At 54.4% G+C, this 14,498-nt stretch overlaps 1 protein-coding gene across 1 annotated transcript in view; it reads left to right on the forward strand.

The window, feature by feature from the left end:
• Nucleotides 1–14,498, forward strand: part of Lrfn2 (leucine rich repeat and fibronectin type III domain containing 2) — a 37,613-nt gene that overhangs the window by 21,848 nt on the left and 1,267 nt on the right. The window lies entirely within an intron of this gene.

Below are 14,498 nucleotides of genomic sequence, written 5' to 3' on the forward strand. Positions count from 1 at the left end.
CAGGCAGCGGGCAGATGATGCAGCAGCTCTGCAAGCCGGATGACCAGCAGGCCACGCGTCAGCCCCCAAGAAAGCATCGGCCAGTTTCTCCACCAAGCTGTCATACCAAATATCCTCGGGATATAAAAGTGACAGCTCACATTGGTGCATGCTTTGCCACTTGCAGCCTGTCCCAGGAGGGATGCGTCTCTTTGGGCTCCTCAGCAGTCCTGAAGGGCAGGTACTAGTGTGGGCCTTCCTGTTTCACAGATGAGAGAAACATCTCTTTGTCCAAGGTCACTCAGCTGGCAGATGGCGGAGGTGGATTTGAACTTGACCTTCAGACACTTGGTTTTATGCCTACAGTATTTCCATAAAGGAGGGGTAGGCTTCCTGGGCAGAGGGCTCAGGTAATCTGCCCAGGGTCACACAGCTGGTCAGTGCCAGAGCAAGATTTGAACTCAGGCCCAGGTGCTGCGAGTCACTGGGTTTTAATCTTCAGCAATTCCTCTTGGGCATTGGATTCCTGCCATGTCCTGCCCTGAAACTGCCCCAGTCTTCAGCCCTCAATGAGTATGGAGAAGAGCAAGCAGATGGCCAGGGGCCACTCTCCCCGCTGGGCACCTTCTCCAATGCTGCCTGTGGCCCCAGGTCTGACAGGGCCAGCCAGCCTGGGCAACAGAACTAAGCAGCCCCTGTGTGCAGTGCTGGCCACCCGAGCGTCCTCAGCCTTGCTGGAGCGACACCCAGATTCCCAGCAACCCCTGTTCTTCCTGCTCCCCTGGAACAATTTGCTTTGTGATAACATTTTATATATATATATATATATATATATATATATATATATATAGAGAGAGAGAGAGAGAGAGAGAGAGAGAGAGAGAGAGAGAGGGGTACAAAATGTACGCGTGTAGCAGGGACTATTTTAACCACTTTTAAGTGACAGTTTGGTGGCATCGAGTTCATTCGTGTTGTGTAACTATTGCCTCCGTCCGTCTCTAGGAGTCATCATCCCGGTGTGAGACTGGGCACTCTCAGACAGCAATCGCGTCCCCCTCCGTCAGCCCCTAAGCCACCCTCCCACCCTCTGTCTCTCTGAGTGCATTCATGCTAGGTGCTTTGTGTACAGTATCTGTCCATTTGCACCCAATGTCTTCCAGGTTCATCCCGGTTGTAGCATGTATCCGAATTTTACCCAAAAAATGGTGACAGCTTCACAGACGTGCATGTCACCTCTGACAGGGGTCACACTCGTCTCCTCTGTAAGGTTCCAGTTTTTAGTCTATGTGTGCTGAAGAGAGCACTGTGGTGACATTCTGAAGGATGCTGGCACTGGCTTTGCCCCTGGGTGTTGCCCCATGAAATCACGGGTCTGCGGGTGGAGGTGAATCATGACATTCAGTTGGGTGGTGCTGACTCGGTGCCAGCTGGTTGTTCTAGCGCATCCTGGACGCAGCTGGTGGGGAATCTTTGGTTCCCACCGTTCTGTTTGTGACGAGGTGTAATTGACCTGACATCTTCTGCGTTTTTCTGTAAACGATGACTTGTTGAGCAAACTCTTCTCAGCTCCTCCAGGAGACGAATGGCAACTATTGTCATCGTAGCCATCGTTGCTGTGGCCCTGAAAGGCCCTGGGAAGGGACAGGTGTGCTTATCCCCATTGCCCGTCATTTCTCGCAGAGGGTTGGCTTTGCTATCCCATTTCACATGTGAGGAAATTGAGAGGAAAAATGATCTGGCGTCAGCTAGGCAGAGGCAGGACTGGTCTTGGAAGAAGTTTCTGTCTGATTCCAAAGTCCACAGTCTTTCCTCTAAGATACGCTAAACCAGTCCCTGTGTGGAGGTTGAGGAGGAATAAATCCAGAGGGAAGTCCCACATCTGTGAAGACCTGGGTGAAGACAGACAGAGAGAAAGGAGAGACAGACAGAGGCCTTGCATGGGATAAGGGGGCTGGTCCTGGTGGGCTCAGCCCATGGCGACGGAGCACTGCTCTAAGAGGACAGAGAGAGAAAGGAGTCTCAGGAGCAGCCCTGGGGGTTTCGCTGAAGGCTCGGTGTGGGCCACCCACAGATGGCAGCTCCCAGGGAATTCGGAGTGGCCCTGAGAAGCGTGACATCTGATGGGGAGAATGGGTCCAAAGGCAAGTCATCTGACGGGAGGGGAGCAGCTAAGAAGCACTGGGATATGTGCCTGTCAGTTGCTGGGGAGGATGGGATGCTAATTCTGGAGAAGTGGGGTGGCGTGGCCTCACAACTGGAGAAAGTCAGCCAGGAGTAAAAGAAAGAAATAGGAGCTTTCCAGGCGGACCCCTGGGGTTGCACTAGGGACAGAGGGGTGGTCCCTGAGGAGGGGAGGAGCAGGCTTTCAGAACACAGCCCACTGAGCATCGGAATGGAGCCTTGGGCGTTGCCCAGAACTGGGAAGGGGCAGCAGTTGGCGTGTCCCAGGAAGTGCAGGAGCAGAGTGCTGCAGCCAGAGGGGCCTATGTTGAGGGACTATGTCAGGGCCCCTCTTGTTCCTGTGGTCTGAGTGGAGATGAGCAGGAGAACTAGAAAGAAGCCAGCAGCCGGCTGAGAGCCAGCAAAGGCAGTGCTGGACAGAAGGGCCCGGGAGGCCCAGGGCTGCACCTAGACTGACCCAGATCTCAGCCCACAGCAACTCTGGGAGGGACTCCATCACCTGCCCCTTTTACAGAGAGGTTAAGTGGCATGCCCAAGGTCACCCAACTGGTCACTGGTGGCACAGGGGTTGGAGCCCTGGTAGTGATTACTGGCACCTGTCCCCAACCTCCTGGCTTTCTCCACTCTGTGAAGGAGCACCCTGAAGCAGCAGCTGCCACACAGGCACAGGCAGCAGGGTCTGCCCTGGTTCCCCAGCCAGGAAGCAAAGGCAGGGCCTTTCTGATGGAGCAGTTCACCTGTCTCCAGGTAAGCTCTTACTCTGGGGAGATGGGTGCAGAGACAGCCTGCTGGGTCTCAGATCACTGTGGCCTAATTTCCAGTAGTGGCCAGGGCTTTGTCCTTGTGTCTGCTGATAACAAGTGGCACATCCGTCAGTGTGCAAGCGCCACACTCAAGATGGCTCCCTGCAAGTGCCACATCCAACATGGCTCCCTGCCTGCTCAGTCAGGACCAGGCACTGCCCATCTCCAGCTTCCAGCTTGATGAACCAGGGATGCCTCTCTCTGGGTTGTGGGGGTGAAGCAGTGCCCACTCCTATATGTGGCTCATCCTCACGCAGACCTTCCTCTGTGCCAGACCCTGACCTGGGCTCTTCATGAATTGTAATTGACTGAATCCTCAGGACACCCTGTAAGGCAGAGATGAAGAACGCCCCATTTTACAGAAACAGGACATTCCTAGGACACTAAGGCACAGAGGACATAAGACACCTCAGGATGTCAAGGGCTCACCATGTGCCAAGTGTTGTTCTAGGCCCTGGGGAAATCCAGGAACAAAAGAGAGGAAAAGTTCTGACCTCAGGGAGCTGACATTCCAGTGGAAGGAGAGAAAGACAGACACGGAACAGTAAGCACAGGGAGGGAGAGATGATGTCTGCAGGCAAAGGGCAATGCAGGAAAATGAACAGAGTAAAGGGCTTGGGGGAGCCAGGGTAGAGGTGGGCAGAAGCTCACATAGGGTGATTGAGATGGTCTCCCTGAGGAGACATTAGAGCAGAAGTTTGGAGAAGGTAGGTAGGTGAGCATCTAGCTACCTGGCAGAAGAGCATACAGGCAAAGAGAACAGCCAGTGCAAAGGTCCTGTGGTAAGAACCCCTGGGTGGGTCTGAGGAGCCGCCGGCAGCCAAGGTTACAGAGTGAGCAGGGGGAGTATTTGGAGAGGGAATCCGTGAGGTGAGAGGCAGATCACCTGGGACCTGTGCACCATGGAGGACTCTGGGTTACACGAGATGCGCTTCACTGGGGTGGCACCGAGCAGAGGAGGGACAGGACTGACCTGTGTTCTAACTGTATCCCTCTGACTGCTGTGGAGATGCAGTTGGGGGAGGGGAGCGAGGGAGGACACCCGGAGGCAGGGGTTTGACCTTTAACTCTGCCTGCAGTCCCCAGGGCTGTGGAAGGAACGTCTGGATGCACCTGAGGCTGGAGGCTTTGGCTGGGCCCTTCGTCTCAGAATCTCAGTCTTGATGAAAGGAAGTGTCTCCTCGGCTCACTGACCCGTGGAGCCACCGAGGCAGGGGCACGTGGGAGGTCCCGTGTTCTCAGGAGGGGCAAAGGCAGTGAGCAGGGTCACAGGCAGCCCCTCATCCCGGGCCCTGGCTTGCAAGTGGATAGAAGGCCTGACCCTTGGGGCCCTGAGGCTCCCGCACCCTCCACCCTTCTGCAGAGCAGCCCTGCGCCTCCTCCGGTCCTCACTCAGGGCCAGTGTTCAGGTAAGGCCAGCGTTTGGCACCAGTAGAGGGGACTCCACGCCTTGCACTGGTAATTCTGATAATTTTGACTCCTCTAATCCCTGGACCATCAAATATGGGGCCCGGGGTCTTCCAGATGCACAGCACTCCGTCCTACAGAATTTGAATGCAACCTCAGAATCCTTCTCAACACTGGCACCCAAAAAACCCTCAGAGGTGGAACACAAGAGTAAACATATTTGCAAACCTTCTAGAACCTGGTTCCTGGCCACTGCCTTGGTGACCTCATTCCCTACCATCCTCCCTTTCTATCTCTGTTCCAGCCATGCTACCTCCTCACTGTTCCTGTCTCAGGGCCTTTGCACGGCCTTTCCAGGCAGCTCCTTCTGCCCCAAAACTGTGCCCACATGTATCCACGTGGCTCTTTACTTCCCTCAGACCTCTCACTGGCATGAAGCCCTGAGACCACCATCATCCCTCACCAGATCCCATCTCTGTCCCAATTGACTGTGTGACCTCAGGAAGTTCATTTAATCACTGTCTCTAAAATGGGGAGCAAAATTAAATGTACTTTCCACATAGCTTGAGAAAATACAAGGGTTCTGGGTTTTCATCTTGGCTGAGCACAAAACTCTGCAAGAACTTGGGCAAATCTCATAACCTCTCTGAGCCTCAATTTTCACTTCTGTAAAATGGGGATGATAACAGCACCTCCCTCACAGGCTGCTATACATATTAAATTAATTAATAATGTAAAATACTCAGAATGGCGTTTGACAAATGGTAGATGCTCAGTAACCGTTACCTGTTACTGCAAGGTAACATGTCTTCTTCTTTGATAATTGCCATCAAACAGTTGGCTTGACTCAAAGACTTGCTTCCTGCCAAAATCTCATTCTGCTTAGTTCAATTTAAGTAAAACAGTACAGTCATCCTTTAATGTCTGAGGAGAACTGGTTCCAGGACCCCTGCAGGTACCCAAATCCTCAGATGTTCAGGTCCCTTATATGGAACTGCATAGTATTTGCATATAACCTACACACATCCTCCTGTATTCTTAAGTCATCTCCAGATTATTCATAGCACCTAAGACGATGCGATAATAGTGGTAAGAAAAAGAGTCTGTATACAAACAGTTTTTTTTTTTCCTTCAAATATTTCCAATCCACAGCTGGTTGGACTTTGAGGCTGCGGAATTGGAGGATTCGAGGGTAACACTGCAAAGGGAGGTCTTGCTTGGGTGGCCTGGCAGGCCTGTGCAGGCAGCCTATCTGCCCAGCCTCCATTTCTTCATCTGTATTGTGGGGCAACATTCCTGCATCAGAGTCAGTTTGCAGAATGAGACCCTGCCTGCAGGAAGTGCCTCACAGGAAGTACCCCATGCAGGGTGTGCAGATAGAGCATCCAATCTCCTCTCCTGCCTTGGGTTTGTGCAGGGAAGCCAGCAGGCCCCTTAGGGGCTCGGCAGAGGAAGGAGAGGCTGCAAAGTCAGGGCCTCTCGTCTGGGTTTAATGAGGCTCTTTCATGCGGTCGGAGATGTGAAGGCGGCTGAAGAGGTTGGCAGGCCTCGGGTCCATGAAGGGCTGGTAATGAGGATGCCGAGCCAGGGAAGGGGTGCGAGGAGCTTGACGTGGCCTCTCCAAATTAGTGCTGGGCTCAGCAGGCAGCTGTGCGCATGGCTGATGGAGGGGAGGGGGGGCAGAGCTTCTGCAAAGGGGAGGTGCAGGGGGAGCTGAGGCAGATGGGGCAGGAGGAGCCCCGAAGATAAAAGGGGTGTTTGACAACTTCAGGGAAGGAAGGAGCTGCTTTCTTACGTAGACACCAGCACCCTACAAAAGCACCCTATACAGCCCCCCCCACCACACACACAGCTGCATAAGGCCAGCGACTCCACCCACCTATCTTCTCTTGGGGGCTGCATTCCTGGGGGAGGTTCATTGTTGAGAGCCACAGCCAAAGGGGCCCCAGCAAACTTCCAGCTGCCAGCAAACTTCCAGCTGCCGGCTGATGATTGGCTCACAGTGGCCCCAGCAACATCTAGCTGATTGGCTCCTCTGCGGTGATGTTCATTGGGCTGTTTCCCTGCCCTTCAAGCTGCCAGCTGATGATTGGCTCACAGTGGCCCCAGCAACATCTAGCTGATTGGCTCCTCTGCAGTCATGTTCATTGGACATGACGCCAGCAGATTGGGCTAATATGTGTAAAGCTGTGCTAACTGGAGGACAATACCTGTTATGGAAGGTTGCTAATGAGGAATTTTGCAAGGAGACGGCTATGGGAAATGCAGCAGCTGGTTATCCTCAGAGAAATCTAGATATGTTGTTAGGAAAGGGACCTTATGAGGATCGGCAGCAACAACTTGCATATGATCCTGGTGTATACGCACAAATTGCTGTAGATGCACTTAAGGCATGGAAGACTTTACAAGGACATGGAGGTTTACAAGGTCAATTATCTAAGATAATACAAGGAGCTAATGAACCTTATGCTGAATTTGTAGATAGGCTTATTCAAACAGCTACCAGAGTTTTTGGGAATACAGAACAAGCAATGCCATTAATAAAACAACTGGCTTATGACCAAGCGAATCGTTGGTGCAGAGATATCATTAGACCATGGAAACAGGAAGATTTAAACAAATATATTAAATTGTGTAGAGACATTAATGAACAAGAGCAAGTCATGGCAGCTGCAGTAAAACAGGCTTTAGATGCCAGAGACATTAATGAACAAGGGCAAATTGTGGCAGCTGCAGTAAAACAGGCTTTAGATGCCAGAGACATTAATGAACAAGGGCAAATTGTGGCAGCTGCAGTAAAACAGGCTTTAGATGCCGGGCCAAGAACATGCTACAATTGTCAACAAGCAGGACATTTTAAAAGGAATTGCCCCATAGGAGGAGGGTTTAACAATACTAGGTATCAAAGGAATAGAATACCGGGTATTTGCCCACGATGCCGTAGAGGGAGACATTGGGCTAATGAATGCCGCAGTCTGGCTGGGCACAATTCAGGAGCCACTTGTCAAAAGAAACAAACTTTATTTTTAAAACTACAAACGCCAAACAAAACAGCTCCTCAGGAAAAACCCTCAGAGCCCAACTGCCACCACCGGCTTCCACAAGCCTCTCCCACACACCAACAACCACCTCCCACCATCCTCCTGCTCTTGAGGCCGATTGGCTAGGTCGCGTGGGCGGAGCCAAAGAAGTCCCCCAATGAGCAGTTCCGTAGTCTGAAGGGCAGGGAAACAGCCCAATGAACATGACTGCAGAGGAGCCAATCAGCTAGATGTTGCTGGGGCCACTGTGAGCCAATCATCAGCTGGCAGCTTGAAGGGCAGGGAAACAGCCCAATGAACATCACCGCAGAGGAGCCAATCAGCTAGATGTTGCTGGGGCCACTGTGAGCCAATCATCAGCCGGCAGCTGGAAGTTTGCTGGCAGCTGGAAGTTTGCTGGGGCCCCTTTGGCTGTGGCTCTCAACATCTGTGGCTCTCAACAGTTCATGGCTGCTGCAAAAATGGAGAAGCTCAAACACAACAGGATTTGATGTCTTTCTTGGCCTCCTGATGTTCAGCGTGGCGTGCCAGGCCAGGCAGGAGACCCTCCCCGTGTGCAGGCTCAGGGTGGGTCTGCAGCTCCCCTCAGGGCTTATCAAGGCCAGGTTACCGCAAGGTCCAGGGGCGAAGGAAGGAGCATGTGGGGGAGGCTCTCCAGCTCTTAGAAAGCTGGTGGCACACTGTGTCCCCCATTCCATTTGTCAGAATGAACTGTCCTCAGACATCCCCAGCTGCAAGGGAGGCTGGGGAAGAAGTCTAGAGGGGCCCAAGAGGGGAGGGTGGCTGGTGCTGGTCATTTACGCTTCACCATGAGGCCCAAGGGGAAACTCAGAATCCCACCCATTCCTGTTCCCACCCCCAATCCTGGGCCCTGAGGCCCCAGAGGTGTATTCTGGGGGTAAACTATACTGCTAAGAAAGAGCAGGACCAGCTTGCAGATGTCTCTGGGAGGTCACATGGGGTGACCCCTCCCAGTGTCAGGGAATGTGGGAGTCTAGGGCTAGGCCTGGATAGAAGAGGGGCCCAACAGTGGCTAATGCTGCCTGGGACCAGACCCTTACAAACGATCCAGGAGTAAACACCTCCCCTCCACACACACACTCACCCATACACTCACTCACACTCACACACACACACACACTCACCTGTACCCTGCACTCATGCATCCCAAACCCATACATGCACATCAATGAATAGCCTTCAGGAGCCCACACAGTGAGCCTGAAGGACACAGAAGACCCTCTGCAGAAAGGTCACAGGCCAGTGGTATCTGAGAGCCTAGCACTAGTCCCCAGTGAGTCTCAATAAGCCCCTCCCCATGCACAAAGGGACTCCGCCCTCAGCACCTAACCAAGCACACGTCCCCCAAAGAGCAACCCAGACCCCGAGTCCAGAGGTACAAAGAGGGACAGGACACAACCTGGTCCTCAAGGAGGTGGCAGCATGAACCAGCATCACCAGGGAGAAGGGCCCTGAGGGGAAGGCGCGGAGAGCTGAGGAGAAGCAGCGGGACATGCTCTGGCTGGGGTCAGAAATGATATCTGCGTCAGCCTCAGAGGGTGAGGACCTGGGTAGAGAAGGAGATGGCCTTTCTGGGGAGGGGGACCCCCACATGCAAGGGGACCAACCTGTGCCTGTGCTAGTGCACTGGACCTGGCGGCCCAAGTGCATGGAGACCTGGGGTGTGTGAGGGATGCCCCAGGTGGAGTCCCACCAGGCAGTGCCAAGATGTGAGCTGCTGGCATGGAGGAATGATAGTCTAACCCCACTTACGAGGAAAAGATGGTGTGAATGGGATGTTGGCATCCCGTCAAAGCTACCTCCTGTGTCACTCAGGATTCGGTCAGAGAGGGGGAAAGAGCCCTGCGAGTCTTTCCAAAGAGACTTCGGAGTAAGAACTTGTGCGGATGATGGAGTGGCTGGGAGCACCACAGATGAGCCTAGGTGAGAAGTGACCGCCCCGCCCCATCCAAGGCTGGAAGAGCATAAGGAGGGGGTGTCAGCAGGACAGGGATCCAGATCTCTCTGGAAGGAGCTGGAACCAGGAGCCAGCCTCCTAGAGGGGACTCAGGCTATCAGGGAGAAAGCACTGGAAAAAGAAGAGGAAGAGGGACTGTGTCACAGCAGCTTCTCCCTCTTCCCACCCTCTAGCCTGCACTGGCCAGCTGGACCCAGCAGACCCAGGGCACAGGAACCTGGGAAGAGCAAGGGAGCATGGGAAATGTAGTTCCCTGCCATGCAGTGGTTAGGGAGGGGGCCAGGGAAAGAGGGAAAGCAAATTTGTGAGAAAACAGCAGGATGACTGGGCTGCTCTTGCCTGTGAATTCTTCTTAAACTTCTGGGGTCAGCTGAAGATTGTTGGATAGTGTTCAGCTGAATGAACAAATGCCAAATGAATAAAAACACAGAGAGGGAGTGGGGGCGGGGGGTAGAGAGAGGGAGAGGAAGAGACTGACTCAGAAACAGCCATTTAGGCCTGCTTTGTTTTCCCGGGTAGGCGCCGGGATTACAATTTCAAATTGTGTTTTAGAGTGTGTGAGCTTAATTAAATTTAACACGTTGGAGCAACTTAACTTAAAATAGCAATTCATATTTTCTGCTAACAGAGACGTCGCCAGTTTATGTGATGGAGGGAAATGCACCAGAGTTTCAGGAATGTGGTTTTCATAGACAGGGCGGAGACCTCTGGCTATTCAGTTAATGTCATTGACCCCAAGTGCACTCTCCCCTCCTGCACCTTGCTCTGATGGAAGGCTGACCACTGTGACCAAGGGCTCTGCCTTCAGTGGGCTTCTGCCATGGAAAGGAGCAGCAGAAGGTTGGGCCTGGAAGAGGGAGAGGTTGGGCTACTTGTTTGTCTAGTCCCCACCCCAGGAAGTGACCCTGGAAGCTCCATCACCCCAATCCTGTAGGCCATTGTGTCTCAACAAGGGGTGATTTTGAACCAAGAGGCCATTCAGTAATGCTTGGAGACATTTTTGGTTTGTAGAGCTGTGGGTGTGTTCTGGACTGCAAATCCTGGAGGCCAGGGTGCTGCAAACATCCCACAGTGCAGAGGGCAAAGGCCCGGCCAGGACTTAGCCAGGCCAGGGGTCCTGAGGGCTGAGGCTAAGGAACTGTGCTCTCGTTTGCTGCTTCTCAGATTCCTCCAAAAGGACCAGCTCTGTTTCTCCCCTGTCTGAATGCTTTTGGAATTATGTAACAGACATTAGAAAATACTGTCATGCGCTTGGATGTGACAACCCATGTCAAGTTGCTCACAACTGTAATGCCTACTCTCAGTTTCTGGGCAGCTGATCATAAACAGTTCATGGACAGGATTCTTCTGTGGGCCATCGTCTGAGCAAGACCCACCTCTGTGATTCTCTGTCCTTCCTGGGACATCAGGGATGACAGCTAGGTGACACTAGCCTTGGGTTATTGCCTGTTCCCTTGTGGTCCCCCATTGCCCTACCCACCTCCTTGCAATGGGTCCTTTCGTAAATGCCCTCAGTTATTATCCCTCTGCCACTGAGCCCTCTGCCCAACAAGCCCCCGCTGATCCTGGGATGTTTTCCTGCCTAAGTGAGCAAAGTTGGAGGTTGTGTAGGTGGGACGACAAGGAGGTGATGCTCAGGCTGTGGCTGCGACCGTCTCTTGTAGGTCATGGCTCGCCCTTGACCAGCACGTCAGTGGCAAGGGACACAGTCACAGCCATGACTTGGGAGGATCACTCTGGAGATGGTGGGGCTGAGAGGACTTCTAGGAGCATTCCCGACGCAGAGCATCTGTGTGGCTGGTGGCTGTGCCTCTGTCCAGACCAGAAGTGGAGAGGTCCAGGCAGGGCCTGCGTGTGGCATCGGGAGGCGGGGGGCCTTCAGGTAGTAGAACTACCTCCCAGAGAGGGACAGGTGGGCATGAGGCGGAGCCCAGGCCCCCAGTGCAGCCAGGGTCAGCAGATGGCTCTGTTGGGGGTGTGATGGGGTGTACAGAGCACGGGGTGGCAAGGGAATTCCATTTCTGTCACTAGGATTTGAAGAGTGGCCATTCCATGTGACTTTTTCATGTGGCTTGTCTTTGCTACCTGGAGCCAGGAGCGGCCTAGCTTCAGATGAAGAAGGGTGGGACCCCAGTGGAGCCCATCTGGTCTCCGCTCCATCATTCCCCCAGGGAGGAGTGCAAACTCTTCGGCCTCCTCTTCCTCTGAATCAGAATGATGCTAACTAACTTCCTCAGGGGTTTGCAGGAGCTTAAATGCGATATGCATGGGAACTTCCCAGCCCCAGGTAAGGGCTCTGCAAGTCCTGGTTATTGGTGTTAACAGAGATGAACTTGACCTTGCCAGCTGGGGCCTGCTGAGTCAGCTGCTCTGGCTCTCCTTGACATCTCCTGCCCAGATGCATGGGCGTGCACACACACGCACACAAACACACATACACACACACACACACACACAACCCCAGACCCACACTACATACACCCATACACCAGATACATGCCACACCTGTACACCACACACACACACACACACACACACACACACACACACACACACCAGACCCACACACACCACATACATACACCCATACACCAGATACATGCCACACCTGTACACCACACACACACACACACACACACACACACACACACACACACCCCACGGGGCAGAGGATCCAGGAGCTGCCTCCTGGCTCTTGGTCCTGGCCTGGGGAAGCAGGATTATTCCTCCTGCCTCGTTGCTGAGCTAGATACCATGGGGGGCTTTTCCAGGCAGACCTTGCAACCCCAGTGCCAGCAGCCTGCCAAGAACCAGCCTCACCCAATGGCACCTCCATGAGCAGCTTGGTCCAACTAGCTTTCATTCCATTATGATTTCCCTTATTTGGGAAGCAGGCAGGGCTCCAAAGTCACCCAGGGACAGCAGGAAGATGAGCAGTGTCTGAGAGGAGTGGAGGCCATGGAGCCAGACTGCCTGGTTTGGGGCCCCAGGCTATGGCTGGGCACCCTCAGGCAGGTAGTGTAACCTTTCTGTGCCTCAGTTTTTTGTCTATAAAGTGGAGATGCCATCGTGGTAACTACCTCTGGACAATTGCTGGGAGGATTGTGTGCGTCTTCATGCTCCCTGAAGAGCTGAGGGTGGAGCTGGCCCAAGGCAAGGCCCTGGGAGCCACTCTCATTTCACTGTCATTTTAGTAATGACAGCAATAGTAGCAGCGCCTGCCTCCCAGAAGGTGGGTGCACATGGAGATGACCTCAGGGGTCTTGAGGCAGGTCCTGTGCTGGGTGGTTGGGAGTGTCAAATGCAGGAGTGATGGGGACAGCCGTGTGGCTGTAGGTGTCCAGGACGCAGCATGCCCCCCTCCTCTGGTGGCTCTGCTTTTTCAAGTCACCCGAGCCCTCCAGGTGGTGGAGGGCAGGGATTCACAGTGACGGCAGCTGGGCCCCTGGGGTCTGCATCCCAGCTCTGTCCCCCACAGCAGAAGGAGCACCATGGCAGCGGCCACCCAGAGAGCTTCTGGAGAGCCAAGTTGATGGGCACAGGGAACTACAAGAGCCTGGCACTCAGGTGCCAGCTGCTAGTTGCTCTTACCACTGTCATCCTTCTGGGTGTGCCCAGCTCCAACCTCGCCAAGTTGCATCTATAGCCTCAGGGAGGAGGAACTGGGCTTGGGGATTGCCAGTGTCCCCGGGAACACGGGTCACATAGGGATCCTTGGGCTCTGTCCTGGGGGCCAGGGATCCTATGGGTGGAGAGTGAGCTGCAATGGGCCCTACAGGACTTGAAATGAAGAAATGCATCCCCATATCCATCACAAGCCCAGAAGTTGAAGTCCCCAAACTGCCTCATCCCAGCAGTCCCAGCTGTGTGACCTCTGGTAATCACTTACCCTCTCTGAGTCTCAGCCGTTCCTCCTATGAAATGAGAGCCCTAAGCACTCTTTCACAGGAGGGCACAGTGCCAGGTAGAATGGTGGCAGTGGAGTCCTCAGACAGATCCACCTCTCCTCCCCTCTGGCCTCTTGTGCCCCAAACCCTCTGGGATGCAGAGGGGCTTGAGGCCCTTTCCCCGAGTGTGGCTACCCCAGCAGCAGGACCCAGGAGCTGGGGGGACGGCAGAGCCTCCCGGGCCGTGCACTGACGGGATGTCAATGTCTGCCTGTCAGCCCTGATCTCTCAGGTGGGTGTGTTCAGGCCGCAGTGTTTCACATCTGAGATCTCAATCACGTGGCCTGTCTCCGGGCTGGAGGGGTGGATGGAGCCTTCTCGTTCTCAAGTCCTAGGGAATAGGGGGTTGGGGTAGAAGGGGGCCCACCAGGGAGGCTGCAGGGCCTTCCTTCAGGCCCAGGGGGGATTTCTGCAGGAGCATGTACAGGGTGATCCAGGCATCACCCCTGGAAACAGAAGTGGGCCCTCGAGTAGAGATGGGGCCTTGCGTCCATGCTCGTATCTGGAAGGCCCAAGCAGGAGGGGCCCAGGCTGCAGTGGACGGACCCCAGTGTGGGAGACGGCTGCCCCATCAGGCCGGTTCTGCAGGTGGAGTCCCTCGCAGGGTCCTCCTGACTGAGAAACTGCCCCAGAGCTGTTGGGGGGCCACCTACTGTGGCCTGGAGTGGGGAGTGTGCGTCCCTTCCCTGGGGAAGCTCGGTTCTCCACTCCCCCCACTTCTACTTAAACCCCACCTGACCCCAGCCCCAGCCCAACAGGCCCCTGTGCAGTCGCCAGCCCTCCTGGCTCAGGAGAGAGCCCTGCAGGTAGGGGCAGTGCTGGTGGCCCAGGGCAGGACCCTGTCTGGCTCAGCACAGCACCTGGCCCAGAGAGGGCTCAGTGCTGGTGTCCTGAGGCGCCCCAGAGAACAGGACAGGCTGGAGCAGGGCAGGGCTGACCTGACTCCCCCCACCTCCATGTCCCAGAGACTGGGGGATGCTGGCAGCAGGCCTGGGAGGGGGTGGCGGGGGCCCCTTTGTCTAAGTCTTGTTTCTTCGCTCCTTTAATCTCTGCCTCTGGTGTCCCCCCTGCCTCTCCCTGTGTGTCCCCTCTGCACTGTCCTCTGCTGCTTCTCTCACCTCCGCCATCCATTTCCTGTTTCCTCTGGGTGGCTTCCTGCCCT

The sequence above is a fragment of the Urocitellus parryii genome, chromosome 8, assembly GCF_045843805.1.
Source record: "Urocitellus parryii isolate mUroPar1 chromosome 8, mUroPar1.hap1, whole genome shotgun sequence".
Taxonomy (NCBI): Eukaryota; Metazoa; Chordata; class Mammalia; order Rodentia; family Sciuridae; genus Urocitellus; species Urocitellus parryii.